Raw genomic sequence first — 14,883 nt, forward strand, 5'->3', positions numbered from 1 at the left:
TTAAAGGCATTTGCAAAGAAACTCAAAGAAAACATATGGATGATATTGTAACAGCAACTGAAATGATTAAGAGGCAAGTAAATGTTGTGAAAAAGTGGAGTGCACCTGGTCCAGATGAGCTGTATGGATATTGGCTAAAACATTTAACAAGTCTCAATCAATTGTATAGCAGTGCAATTTAATCACTAACTTCAAAATTCTACAACTGAAGATTGGATGACAAAAACACATTTCTGATAATAAAAGATCATCAAAAGGGCAATAAGCCCAGTAATTATTGACCAGTTACATGCCTTCCAACAATATTTGAGCTCCTCACAGGAGTACTTATGAGATGAATATATAATTATTTAATTGAAAACTCCCTGTACCCAACTGAACAGAAAGGGAACTTTTAAAAGTCCAGAGGCACAAAACGTCAGCTGCTTATTGATAAAATGATACTAAAAATGCAAAAAAGACAAAAAAAAATCTTAACATGACCTGGATATACTATTAAAAGCCATCTGACCAATTGCCATATAGCTGGATTAACACCTAATCCCCCAAAGTTTTGGTATTAGTAAAAATATTCAGAGTTTCTTCAAGGAAAACATGGAAAAATGAGAAACTGTCTTAATGGCCTATGGTGAAGAAATTGGGGAAGTTAGCATCAAAAGAGGAATGTTTCAAGGGGATTTTTTTGTCACCATGGCTATTTAACATCTCACTAATCTCCATGTTAATAATTTTAAATAAAACTTGATTGGACTGCCATAGTTCTGAACAAAGAGGAAAAATCAATCATCTGTTATACATGGATGACCTAAAACTATATGCAAAAAGTTCCACGGAGATAGAATCACTTCTAAACACAGTGCAAATATTTAGTGAAGATGTTCACATGAAATTTGGAATTGACAAATGTGCAATTCTGTCTATACACCGTGGCAAGATCCAGAAACTAGACAGAATAGAGTTAAAAATTGGCAGTATTATAAAATCATTATTAAGTGATAAAAATTGTAAATACCTTGGAATACTAGAAGCAGATAACATCTTGCACACAAAAGCTAAAGAACTGACAGAAAGAGAATCTATCAAAAGACTGTGGCAAATCTTACAATCAAAATTAGATGGTGGAAATACAATCAAAGCCATAAACACATGGGCAGTTCCAGTAATTAGATACCCAGCTAGAAAAATAGATGACACCCAAAATGATTTAGAAAAATTGGATCGAAAAACACAGAAACTAATGAACTTGCATCATGCACTACATCCAAAAACTGATGAGGACAGATTATATTTACCACGAAAAATTGGAGGCCATTGATTATTGCAAATATAGCAAGTAACAGAGGAGGAAAACAGAAGCTTAAATGATTATATGAGCACAAAGTACAGAAAAATTACAGAAGCTGTAATTGGAGAAAATAATTTGAAAACAACAGAAACAAAGGATCAATATAAGAAACAACAACAAATAGAAAGAAACCAAAGTCTTAATTTTTGCTGCACAAGAACAAGCACTTCAAACCAATGCTATGAAAGCTATGATTCCATGAATTAGTGCTAACAGCAAATGTCAATTCCGCCAAGAAAAAGAGGAAACATTTTAGTCCCTTCTCTCTGCTGTTTCCTACGTGGCTGGCTCAAGCAAATTAACCTGGAGAAAGTGCAATCTTTGAACATTCACACCTCACCCATGAATGTTCAAAGATTGCACAGAGATTGCAAAATTAGTGCACTGGTCATTATGAAAAAAATATCACTTCCCAGCTTCCAAAAAACCTGTGGGAACATCAAGTAGAGAAGGTGTCAGAAAATGAGGAAGTCAAGATTTTGTGGGATTTGTGGATCCAAACTAATAGACACCTTGACCATAACACACCAGACATAGTAGCAACAGAACGAAGAAATGTCTGGATCAATGCCATTGCAATTCCAGGAGATGCCACAGTTGAAAATAAAGAATTGGAAAAACTAACAAAATACAGAGACACAGCAATCGAAACATCTCACTTGTGGATGAAACACAATTCAGTGGCCCCCTACATCCCTGGGGCTTTGGGAACATTATCAAGAAATTTCACACAGTATTATAAGTAGTTGCAGACAGATCTCAGAAATCACATCATCAGAGCTACAAAAAATGACAATATTAGGAACAGTATACCTACTGCGCCAATATTTAAGAGATATATAGGTTTTTGGTACGGTACAATATGATAAACCTTTATTGCCATAAAACAGTGTGAAGAGGGAGATAAAATGCAAGGTAAAAGGAATGACAGGGTGAATAAACATAGTCAACATTAAACGAGGGAGTACAAAATGATGAAAAATAATACATAATACCTGGGGAATGGGGTAAAGAAAAGTTCTATGTTATGAAACAACAGTGAGTTTCATAATTGCAGCTAGATAGTTAGCCACCACCTTGGTGAGGGGAGCGCAGCAGACACTCAAAAAAATAGGGAGAAGGTCAGGGAAAAAGTCCGAAAAGGGAATCAACCAATGAGTTTCCGAAGGGAAAAAGAAGGTTTTTGGTTAAAATTTGTATCTGTGTCTGGTATTTTTGAGTAGTAGTAGTAGTAGTAGTAGTAGTAGTAGTAGTAGTAGTAGTAGTAGTAGTAGTAGTAAAACAACAACAACAACCTCTTGCTCTTTTTTTCTTTTGGTCAGCCAGCTTCCCTAGAGCTACCACTTCAAGCCTAAGAAAGAAAGAAAGAAAGAAAGAAAGAAAGAAAGAAAGAAAGAAAGAAAGAAAGAAAGAAAGAAAGAAAGAAAGAAAGAAAGAAAGAAAGAAAGAAAGAAATGGTCCTTTAGGTATCTGACTGTAGAACCAAAAGTTGGGAGTTCGATTCCCCACTGTGCCTCTTTATCAGGGACTGTACTCAATGATCCATAAATCACTTCCATCTCTGTAGTTCTAAGATTAGTACTGTATTAGTAAATAGTTTTCAAGCAGCAGACTGATTTCGTCCCTTCTCTCTGCTGTTTCCTAGGTGGTTGGCTGAACCAAATTAACCTGGGGAAGCCCATCTTCCCAGGTACAATTTCACAGCACATCCACTCACATTTTCCCAACTGTGTAGTCACACCCTGAAGCTTAGCAGAGCTTGGAAACCCTCAGGCTTTGAGGCTCCAGGCTTTTAAGTGATAAGTGAGGTTTTTAGGAATGCTTATCTATTGAATGCTGAGATTTCCAAGATGTTTTAAATTGCTTTTCATGGTGATTTTAATATTGCTTTATGTTTATTTGTTTCCTAGTGGTTCTTACTGTGTTTTAATAGTGATTACTGTATAGTTTTAATTGATTGATTTCTCTATCAGGAGAAAAGTGGCTTTTAGTTTAGTTGCTACTTTGCCATTTTTATAACATGCTAAGTGCAGGATTTGGCAATAATGCTAACACGTTCCTAATGTGTTAATTTTTAATTGTCTGGTGATAATACTGTAATGGTGGGGGATTAAAATATCCTTAGATATAGAAAATTCTTCACCCCCATGACCCTTCCCTGGCCACCCTGAATGCCCTCCCTTTCCCCACAGAAGCACCAGCAAAAAGCACTTGCTGTATATTAGGAGATACCAGCAGCTTCCTGGGAGAATGCTCAGGGCAGGTGGCAGGCATGCTTGCAGTGAAATGTGAATAGGAGGAGGCAGTAGGTGCCACCAATTGGAACATATGGGGCATGGGAGGAAAGAAAGCTCTGCCACCTCAGGTGGCTACCCTACTCAGTGTAATGGCAGGACCAGCCCTGTGGGCATATGTTTTTCTGTATAACTCACTCCCTTCTCTCTGACTGCCAAGTCTCCCCTCTTGAAAATAAGATGTTATGCAGTGTTTCTCTATTCTGTTAATGATCTTAATGCTGTAAAGCTGGACTGGACCTTGTGGATCATTGAGTACATTCCCTGTCAAGGAGGCACAGTGGCGGGGGGGGGGGGACTCAAACTCCCAACCTCTAGTTCTGTAGACCTTAAACACTGAGCTATCCAGCAGTTTTTGACTGGCTTTCATGTTTTAAGTAAAATTTTGCATTTTGCCTTGTGTTTTATTGACACTCACCATCTTGAATGCTATTTGCAGCTGAGAGTCAGAATATAGATTTAATAGAACAAATGGACAAATATATGTGAATATTTTTTGCAAACAGCAAAAAGATTGTATAAGAATAATGATATCATCAGTCATACCATATATCTAGCTGTGAAGAGTCTGTGTTAAGTAATATTTCTAAACATCTTGTTTGAAAGATATCCTTCACTTTCAAAGATAGCAGAATCTTTCTCCTTTTTCCCTTTCTTTTCCTTTTAGATACGGAGAAACCATGTGGTGATTACTGAGAAAGAAGGTGAGACAGTGAAAAGAAGAATGTGCTGTTTCTTTCACAGATATAATGGGGAAGCCTTGAAGTGAAGAAATGAGAAAGGAAGAAATCTTTTTTTAAAAAAATAAAATAAAATAGGGTGCATTTCTGAACTGTTATGACCATCAGGAAAATATCCCAGGAGGCAAAGCAACAGAAACCTAGTGGTGTTTTCAGTTCTCTCAAAGTGGCATTTCTAAAATTAGTAATTCTATTTGCCCAAGCATGTTCTGTTCCAACAGGAATGAAACTTGGTCATTGTCATAAAATTCTTTATGAATTCTATGAAATGCAGAAGTTTATATTACTGGGAAATCTAGTGAGTACATTGGCATGCTATAATGATGCTTAAAGAAAGGTGTTAACCTTTCTGTATTCTGCCATGTCTAACCTCCCAACAAAGGGGAAGTCACACCAGAAGACCACTACCCAATTAAAGAAATCACATTCAAGCAATTCTATATGTTTCAGTTAAGTAACTGGTCATTAATAGATTAAATCTGCACAAATGTGCTTTTGAACAAAACAATATCCAGAGAGATGGGTACCTCCATGCTTCAAGCTTCCACTCAGAACATGCCATAAAATGTACTATCCACACCCAAGCCACATCCTAGAATTGTCTTTCTTGTACTAATCAGAAAATCTAGATAATTTCTGTCAGAAGAAATTCTCACAACCAGAGTTCAAAATTCCTGAGGCCACAATATCTAGTCAGTGAAGTGAAAAGCAAATCAATAAAGCCAGACTGATGCTCAGGAACAACCTACTACAAGACAGTCTTGGAAGATAAAGTGCCATGGCACATATACACCTTGTGGTCACTTATTGCTCTAGGCCAAAACTGCTTCAATATATCTTCCATGAGCAACAGATCAAAATCACTGACGGTTACTATTATCTGCAAGAATGGAACTATAACAGTTTTAGCCCCCAGGTCCTCATTTTATTTACATAATCTGTCAAATAAGTTATAATGCATAGCATGGATTTGAATAGCATTATTGCATTGGTTCATTTTGAAAGAACATTTTTCATGACATACCAAAATCACAAGAAAGAAGAAAAATAATACAAATATTGTAATGCCCAACAATAGAAAAAACATCTATCCCATACAGAAATACTATCATAATGACATATTATCTTTAATGTATTTCTGAGGGGTGCTTTACCCACTTACTGAGATGAATACAAAGAGCAGGAGTTCTGAGGTTAAGGCTAGACATGGGCTATTTTTATTCGTATTCCTAGGGATACAATATGAATACTGGCACCACAGGTGCTACAGAGATCCGTTCCCTTCCCTCAGCCCTGGCCAGTTCACTAACTGGTCACTGCACAGTGTACACATCCATCATCGTTGACCTCATACCAATTGTGGAAGTTGCCTGGCTGGTGCTTCCCCTCCTCCCCACACAACCAATCACTCAAAAGTTGAGCAGGGAGACTCTTCCTCTCACCTCTTTACTGGAGTGGTCAGCTGCACAGGGAAGTGGAGAAGTGTCAACCGGGCTACTTCCACAATTGGCACAATGCTAATGGTGACAGATGTGTGTATCATGTGGTGACCAGTGAGTGGATCGGTCAGTGCTGGGGGGGAGGGAATGGACCTCTGTGGCACCTGTGGTTCTGCTAGTCCTATTCGTATCCCCAGGGATACATATATGAATAGCCCATGTCTAGTTGAGGCTCACTGACTGAAATTCAACTGCTTAATGTACTAAATCACAACTAGAGTAGGACCACTGAATCAATGGAACTTACAGAGGAGTTGACTCACAAGGTCCTCACTAATTCAGTGGGCCTACTCTAGTTGCAATTTTCTGTGTTAAGCAACTGGATTTCTCCCATTGGTTTATTAATGACCAGGGTTAGGGTCCAATGAGAAGAACCAAAAACTTCAGATACCTACAGTATCTGCATGTAGAAATTTTTGACAGGCACTCCCTTGTGATCTCCATTGGGGGATGCCCACTTGGTAGGTACTGATCAACACTTTCCATAAAAGTAAAGCAAATCTGAATCCATTGGAGAAAATATGGATTGCTTACTTCTCAGTGATTGGATTAGCAAGTATCTATTGATTTACCTTATGCCTCAGGCTGCTCACAGCAGAAGTCAATTTTGTATCTCATTTGGTGTTCACATTCTCTGCCCTGCTGTGAGATGGCTCACCCAGAGTCAACCTAATATCTACATCCGAAATTCTGGGAATGAGAAGACCAAAAGGTTGTGCTTCATCCAGTCTTGGTACACCCTCAAAAAATGTATTCAGCTCAAGTGGTCCTACTTCTCACACTGCTGCTCAAGGTTTGTGTAAGAGAAGAACCATACAATGGAGGTAACCTATGATTACAAAATAAATTGATTGCAAAGTGAAAACTATGTATGAGGGTCAAAATCTACATTATAGCTAACCTGTCACTTGAAAAGGGAATACCTTAAGCTTGCTTTAAGACTGGTCTTCACATCGTAAGTACATTCTTCCTTTGCAAGTTGGATTTTTCAGACACATAAGATTGCCTCAGTCACATCTAGATCACTATTGTGACTTCAGCTCTGAGTTTTCTCTAACAAATAATTTGGACCTGTCTTGGTAGATTCACTTGATGTCATTGATCTACCACTTCCATTGAAGATAGAATTTAATCTTGTAAACAAGAATTCATAGATGGATTCTGCAAGCTTCTTCCCTCACCATGTTCTTTACTACTGCTTTAGAACAGTATCTACTGTCATAGTAGTTAAATTAAGATTTTGACAATATGTTAGATTTAGGCTGGAGAAGGATAAATATAGACTCCTATGGGTTATACAGGGAGTGCTGTTTAAAGTAAGAGGCTATTACATATATCTATAATAAAAGAGCCAGGAGTTTGAGATATGCTAAATGATTTATCACGCCACTAAGGAGCACATGTTTTTTGTTTGTTTCTTTCTTTTTTGGATTATAATCTATTTAACATACACAAGGATGGATTGTGCCTCGAGGGGTTTAGCAGCTGGTGTAATGAAGGCAGAGAATAGGAAGGTCAGTCTTGAAGGGCATTGTTGTTAGCTAAGCATTGTAGAATTGTTCAAGAAAGTAGGTGCTAGATATAAAAGCAGCAAACATTTAGAACAAGGCAATCAGACCTGAGAAAAGAAAGGCATTTTAAAAACTGTATTGCATGTGTATATAGAGGTCCTGATGAGCACATTGTAATAGAAATGAAGTACTCTTCTTTAGATAAGAAAGGGAAGTGCCAGACAAACTATTTCCCTTTTGGTGAACAGAGGAAGTGGACCAGATTGAATTGTAGGATGGGCACAAATCCCCCTCAACCTGTTCCATGCCTGAATACAGGCCCACAAATTGGTGCCCAACCATCCACGAATCCCTGTGCTTTTGAAGACACTCTGGCCTGACCCTTATCCAAGTCTGTGCCCGTGTGGTGCATTTCTGTTCTCCAGAAAAAGTATCATGCCTCACTCAGCTGAGTCATCCTCAAAGGAGGAAGATGATATGTTTCAGCATGAGGAAGCTGGGGCAGAAGGAGAATTCCATGGCTCAGCTGGCAGCACACTTGTTTCTCATTCTTCAACATTTTTTTCTACAGTGATTTGGGTGAATGACTGAAGGGGATCCTTGTCAAATTTGTGGACAACACAAAAGTGACTCTGAAACTCCAGGAAGATACATGGAAAATTTAAAATGCTCTTGACAGAATGAAAATCTCTTCTGAAACTTCCAGCAATAGTGTAGCAAAGGTAAATGCGATTTTTTAAAAAAGATTTAAGCCAGAGCTGTAACTAGCCATTTTGGCATTCTGGGCAAGTCTGTCACCTACTCAGTACTGTGGGCTTGAGTACTAACTCCCTCCCCCCAGACAGAGGGGAGGAATGTAGTTATCACCCCAAAAGAAAGAGAAAGTGCATGTTTTAAATAAAGGAAAATAAATAAGGGCCAGAAGGTGTTGCTGCTACATTCCTAATGCGTACTTCTCTATTCAGTGCCCTTGTTTGCCAGTCCTACTGACAGCCCAGATTCATGAAAAAAAAAAATCAAACTTGAGTGCCAAGAAGCATCAGGAATATGTAGCCTGGCTGCAGAAAATATGATTAAGATCTCAGGATTATAGTCTCATGAACAAAGCAATCTAATAGGGCTGCAAAAAAAGAGGGAGCTAAATTTAAGTTTTACTCATGAGATGATTCTCATAGTTTGCTATAATCAGGCACCAAGCAGTGTTTTGTTCAATATACGTACTCTGAATTTGAGCCAATTCTCTTCATTATTTCCCCCAAATGTTTGAAGTGGTTGCTGTTACTCATTCACATGGAAAAACTGTTTCGTGGAAGTATACATTACCTGAAGGCGGGAGATAAATGGAAAACCAGCCCAAACCAAAATTTCAGGTTTGGGGGTTGGTCCCATACTTTGTTGTACCTAAAGCTAACTGAAGTCAATGGCTGTGCTCTGAGTATCACCAATAATGGATCCAGTCCATTCCTCCACCCTACCCACTTTTATTTTATTTTGAGCAGACAGGAGATACAAATCCAGACAGCATAACAAAGATCTCTGTGGAATATGCAACTAAACAATGATGGGGTGGTGGGAAGTGATCAGATTCATCTTCATTCGCCGGTGGAAGTGATGAATGAGATAAAAGTGTTGCCTAGATATTTATTTCTACATCCCCCTTTTTTATTTATGGCATTTATCATGGGAACTATTTCCAGATCTGAGAAATGAACTTTAAAAAAAAAAACAGCCATTCTTGTTTTGCTTGAAAAAAAGCATATAAAGCAGAATAAACAAGACCTTTCTTAAAAAAAGAAAAACACCCTGTCTTCCAAAATATGTGCTATTTTCTGAACAGATTCTTGTCGTTAAAAGGAGTGGGAAGGAGAAAGAGAAGATTTTGGCTTTTTGCAAAACACATACTTTTTCAAAAGGACTCTTCCTATTGAAAAGATTGAGTCAAGAACTCCACAATCCAATGACATGAAAGCTGGGTGGGGGAGAGAGATTGCAAAACAGCAACAACAACCATTTTGACACACACATACCCCCAATGTTCTTGAGCTCACTCAATTTGACAAATAAAAGTATTCTGTATTTTCTTTTTTCCTTTAAATTCAGGACATGGGACTCTCAGATTAACCCACTGAACGTTCTCACTAGTGGAATGTATAAGTAGTCACTCACATACTGTAGGCCTAAACTCAGTCTTGAACCGTATCCACCCACCCATTCTAAACAGCTACAGTGGACCCTTGACTTACAGACGGCTTGACTTACAGACTTTTTGAGTTACAGACTTCTCTGGCCGCAAAATTTAGGTTTGACTTACAGCCTGAGAATTGACTTACAGACCAGAAAAAAAACCCAAAATGGAACAAAAACGGCCTGTTACGGGATTAATCGGTTTTCAATGCACTGTAGGTCAATGGAGACTTGACTTACAGACTTTTTGACTTGAGAACCCCCTTCCAATACAGATTAAGTTCTCAAGTCAAGACCCCACTGTATATCTGCCACCTGCAAACTGGCTCTGAGTGGCTTCTTACTGCATTAATTGTGTTGTCCCCCAGCTCTGCAAAACAGATGTTTAAGGACGTGTACAGCCAAGAGGAATCAGCAAAATTTGGCTCACCTTTTTGTCCAGCAGGGGCACCTTATGATGGACTTTGTTCACATTAAATCTCTAATCAATAGTTCAGGAATGGGGAACTTGTGGAGGAACAACTCCAGTTGTTGTTGAACTACTTCTCCCACAATTCTTGACCACTGGCTCTGCCACCCAGGACTGGTGGGCATTGGAGTGTTCCCCAGCTTGCCCCTCAAATGCAGCTTCTGTTCAGACTCTCCTGCAACTATTCTTCCAGTTTACAGACAACAATTTATTGTAATGGTGTTACATTCCTAAAAGGTTCTGAACAAAGATTAAAAGTTATCAAGACTACTTTTTTTTCTTTAAAGGAGAATTGTTTCTAATTCTTATTGAGCCTTACCAGAAAAAAGAAAAATAAAGGCTTAAGAAGCCTGGCAACAAATTAGTAGAAAGCAAAATATTTTCAGACTCTATGTTGCTCGTTGTTCTTGTTTTTTAGAAAAGATTTGATATCTTGCTATCATCTATTATTCTGTTTAAATGGAATACAATAGCAAACATCTAACATCTCCCAAGGGAAATGTGAAGTGATTTCACGTAAGAAAACATAATCCAATATTGGCTTTTAGTGCTTCCTACTAAGAGTTTTGAAAATTATATGCACATTAAATTGTTGGTTCTAGTAATATTAAACTAATGTTTCATCTTTATTTCATCGTCAATTAAAAAAAACTTCATGAGGTTTCTACAGTACTTCAAAGTACAGAAGTGTAGCAAGAGAAAGAATAATGTTTCATTACAACAGACCCCCGTCAAGCTTTCCTCATTTTTTTTAAGTACTCCTAAATGTTACTGGAAAAGCTTAATGTTATAGTTAGCCACAATCCAATCCATGATGATGATGATGATGATGATGATGATGATGATGATGATGATGATGATGATGATGATGATGATGATGATGATGATAATAATAATAATAATAATAATAATAATAATAATAATAATAATAATAATAATAATAATAATAATAATAATAATAAATGTTCCATCAAGTTAATTCTGATTCATGGCAACTCTTTCTAGGGTTTTTGGGTACAGAATACTCTGAAGTGATTTACCGTTCCCTTCTTCTGATGCTGCCCTGGAACTGTGCAGCTTTCCCAAGGTCACAAAAACCGGTTCTTTTAGGATGCAATATGGGGGATTGAACTCCCAACCTCTGGCTCTAATTGACTGAACTTAAGCAAACTTAAGCAAGTTCATTTCACTCCCATATAGACTTAAATCTTCACCATAAAATTCAATAGGACATTGCTAGGTACTGCCAAAAATTAACAAAAATTAACAGCATTCTTTAAAGCTAATTGCCAAGCTAGTGGTTGATTAGTTCTAAATAAATGTGCACAACTGTTTTGGCCCAAGACATTTTAAAAGTACATGTTTTAATTTTTCTGTTTTTCCTCTGTAGCAGGTAGGCCCTTGTTTGATTGATTTTTTTAAATCAATTTTTTAAATCATCATCAGAACTAAGTTTTGTCATCAATACCTACCAATTTAGTGTAAGTTGCACATGTAATTCATCTTGGTCATTAGGGATCGGAATCTTGTGTTTTAATTATCTGCTTTAACAATCTGTTTTAATTTCATGCTTTAATTATGTGGTCATGGTGACACATTCTGTAGTTACATCCTGGTTATTATAATGTACTCTTATGTGAAACTGCCTTTGGAAAATGTTAAGAAACTCCATGGGGTTCAGGATGCTGCAATTAGAATCCATTCCTTTTGATTCCTGAGAGTCCCTTAACCACAAATTACTCAATTTAGCAAAAGAGAATATATGAAATATTCTTTTTTTTTCAGGTTTCTCTCCTTAGAGTAGTTTACCATAATTTTCTGTTTACTTTTCTTTCAGTAGAAATCTGTTCAGTGAGTGGTATGTACATTTTAGGTAGTGAAACTTACCTGGGATGGAATTTTTGAGCTTTTTTGAACTACAGATCCCATAATCCTCTATTATGGGAGTTCTACCTGACAGACAAATACTTAAATGTGTTGGATCAATTTGAGGAGAAAGGCCTCAACTGAAAGGCCTTGAAGCTTAGCTAGACCTAGCTGTGCTCAAACTACCTTTTCCACACCAAGATCTATTTGAGAGCTTTCTTTCTGAACAGGAAGCTATGCAGAGATAGACATATCTAAGCCTCAGACCCTTCCAGTTGAGGCTATTCTGCCTGGTGATCATTTAGCTCTCTGTAAGGCATCTCTCTACCATGTAGAACTCCCAAAATGGAAATTATTGGATCTGTAATTGCACAAATCGGAAAGCCCCATCCTTAAACCTTACTGTTCCACTCCAATGTCTTTAGCCCTAATTGTTGGCTGGAGACTGATTTGCTTTCTTTGTGTGGTTCATATTAAACATTATCTCTCTCTTACTCTTTATTATTATTATTATTATTATTATTATTATTATTATTATTATTATTATTATTATTATTATTATTATTATTATTATTATTATTATTATTATTATTATTATTATTATTATTTAATTAATTTATACCCCGCCTATCTGACCCACCGGACCACTCTATATTCCTTTTATATGTATACAAACAATTGTATATTCATCTACATTCTGCCAGGAAACATATTTATTTTACTCACATATATACTGTATATTATGATTATATTACATATTTAATTTGTACTATGAATGTGAATTATAATAAACATCATTATTTTTAATTTTGTGCCCCCTTTGATTCATATTTGTATGACTAATGAACTACATTTAATTGCCAGTCCATTATATTGTCCCATTATTTCAACTTACATAATTTATATTTTCAACTCAATTGTTACTATTTGCATTAGTACTGTATCTTATCATTACTTTAACTAATCAGTTGGCCTACTCAACCACTTTAGAGACTCGCAGCAAATGTTTTTGTTCTGCCGTGGCAAAATCAAGCAGTCGGAACCAATGTCAGCATCTCTCAGCTTGCCTTCCGCAAGAGGCTTAGGCAGGGAACAATGGAAGGTATGGGTTGTGAGAAATGAGGAGCACCATAAAATGGGAAGTTTCTAATGCTGGATCAGTAAATTATCTTGTTTAGATGTTGGCAATGGTTGGTGGTCCTTGCTGTGGTGTTCAGCGCAGTATTTCAACCTTGATGCTTGGAGATGTTCTTAAGGGATTGAACACGGTGTCTCCAAAAGTAGGAGGCAATACTGGCTTACATACACATTGCTTGTGTTAGACTTAGCTACCTACTTCTCTGTGCTGCCACACTTCTCTGACTGCCTCTGCCAGCCTCTCCTGCTTCCCTGTGCCCATTCGGTGCCCACAAAGCTGCCTTTCAGTTAACAACTTCAATTCTGACCGTTTCATTTGCTCTTCATTGCACTATTCAATGCAACAGTATGAGGTCTGAACTTTAGAGATGTTCTTTAGGGTATTAGCATCACTCCGTTTGCCTACCCACATCTGCCATGCACCCCTGCCTTCCTACCTGCACTGTGCTCATTGCGCTCTCTTTTGATTTAGCACTTTAACACAGCTTGATACTTGTTCTTTAACTAGGTCCTCTTTGGTGATGTTCTTGAACGGCAAAGCTTAGGGATTTCTAAAGGGTTCCAGGAAAATGCCCTAACTTTTGGGAGAACAGTGAAAGGACAAAGGTAGCATAAATGAGCAAGACTGAACACTGAACTGCTTTTAAGAACTGTGTTTTATTTCTTTTTTTTAAAAAAGCCAGTTTTAAAGATGCCACATATGCAAAACCCCAAAGTTAGCTGTCTGAAATCTGGCAGATTCATTCCCTCCTTTGGGAGTTTATCTTATTTCCACATTTCCTGTTTATTGGTGGGGAATATATGTGCATGAATGGGAAAATGCATGACTATTTTGCTTTTTCAGTGAAGATTAGTGGAAGGGCTTGTAATCTGAATGTATGAATTCATTGGGATTCAGGGTCTGAACCAAATTGGATGGAATCCAAATCATTTCAGAACAAACTGGGATCCAGCCCAACGTCTGATTTGAATCAGGGGACATGAGTGCAGCCCTAGTCTGAAGCACCATCCTATTCTGGAGAATAGGGTAGGCAACCTTAAATGCCTTCATTCTCTCTTGCTTTGTTCATGCCATGTCCCAACCTGCTCCTGTTTCCTCTTTTCCAGCCTTGAAGCTCCAGTGTCAGAATCACGCATGTTTGGGATCTCAGCAAGATAGATTTGACAAATTTTACACAAAGGTGAAATATTTCTGTAGCAATTTTTTGTGTTTAAAACACTTTACCTGCATTATCTATCTGTAACCCTGATTTTCAAAAGTGCTAGGTCTCAGTATTCTTAAGTTTGTTTAAGGCCATCTAGAGAGTTCATGACAGTGGTAAGATTCAAACTAGGACTTCCTGATTTTTAGTTCATACTTAATGTTGGGGAAAATTTAATTCAATGCTCTTTTGTACTTCTTTATATATTTCTATATCTCTTAGTCTTCCTGCATTATAACCTGTCACCCACAAGCAGGGTTTCAGACCACCTAAGATGGATTCGACCAGTCTAGCTTGCAACAGAGTTGAGTCAACAACTCACTTAAATGTTACCAGGACTTTCCATGCCCCAGCATTGGGGTTACTGTTTTGCACATATCTGAGACAAATACTTGCTCATTCCATGACCTTCCTCATTCCATTGCCTGTGATCTGAAACCATCAGGACATACCTGCCTTATAAAATAACTGATTACGTGAAACAGCTCTTACTTGCTGATTGGTGGAATTAGTTGTTTTCTTCCTCCTTCCTATCCAAAGATACTATAAAAGCGATACGCTAACTCCTTTTTCTTTTATACATCTTGCACTAAGTGTACCTCCATCAGTTGTAATACATTACTTTGGATACCTCAC

General features: G+C 37.5%; 2 long non-coding RNA genes across 3 annotated transcripts in view; both read left to right on the plus strand.

The window, feature by feature from the left end:
• LOC144588561 (uncharacterized) overlaps positions 1-14,883 on the plus strand; it is a 96,301-nt gene that overhangs the window by 32,861 nt on the left and 48,557 nt on the right. The window contains exon 2 of one of the 2 annotated variants that reach the window (XR_013544176.1): positions 14,153-14,226. The exons of the other annotated variant lie outside the window; for it this stretch is intronic. This is a non-coding gene — a long non-coding RNA (uncharacterized LOC144588561). The remainder of the gene's footprint in view (positions 1-14,152; positions 14,227-14,883) is intronic. 2 annotated transcript variants of the gene reach the window in all.
• Positions 1,722-12,790, plus strand: LOC144588562 (uncharacterized). Its single transcript, XR_013544177.1, has 2 exons — positions 1,722-2,811; positions 4,307-12,790. It is a non-coding gene; the product is annotated as an uncharacterized LOC144588562 (long non-coding RNA).

Source organism: Pogona vitticeps, chromosome 4, assembly GCF_051106095.1.
Source record: "Pogona vitticeps strain Pit_001003342236 chromosome 4, PviZW2.1, whole genome shotgun sequence".
Lineage (NCBI taxonomy): Eukaryota > Metazoa > Chordata > Lepidosauria > Squamata > Agamidae > Pogona > Pogona vitticeps.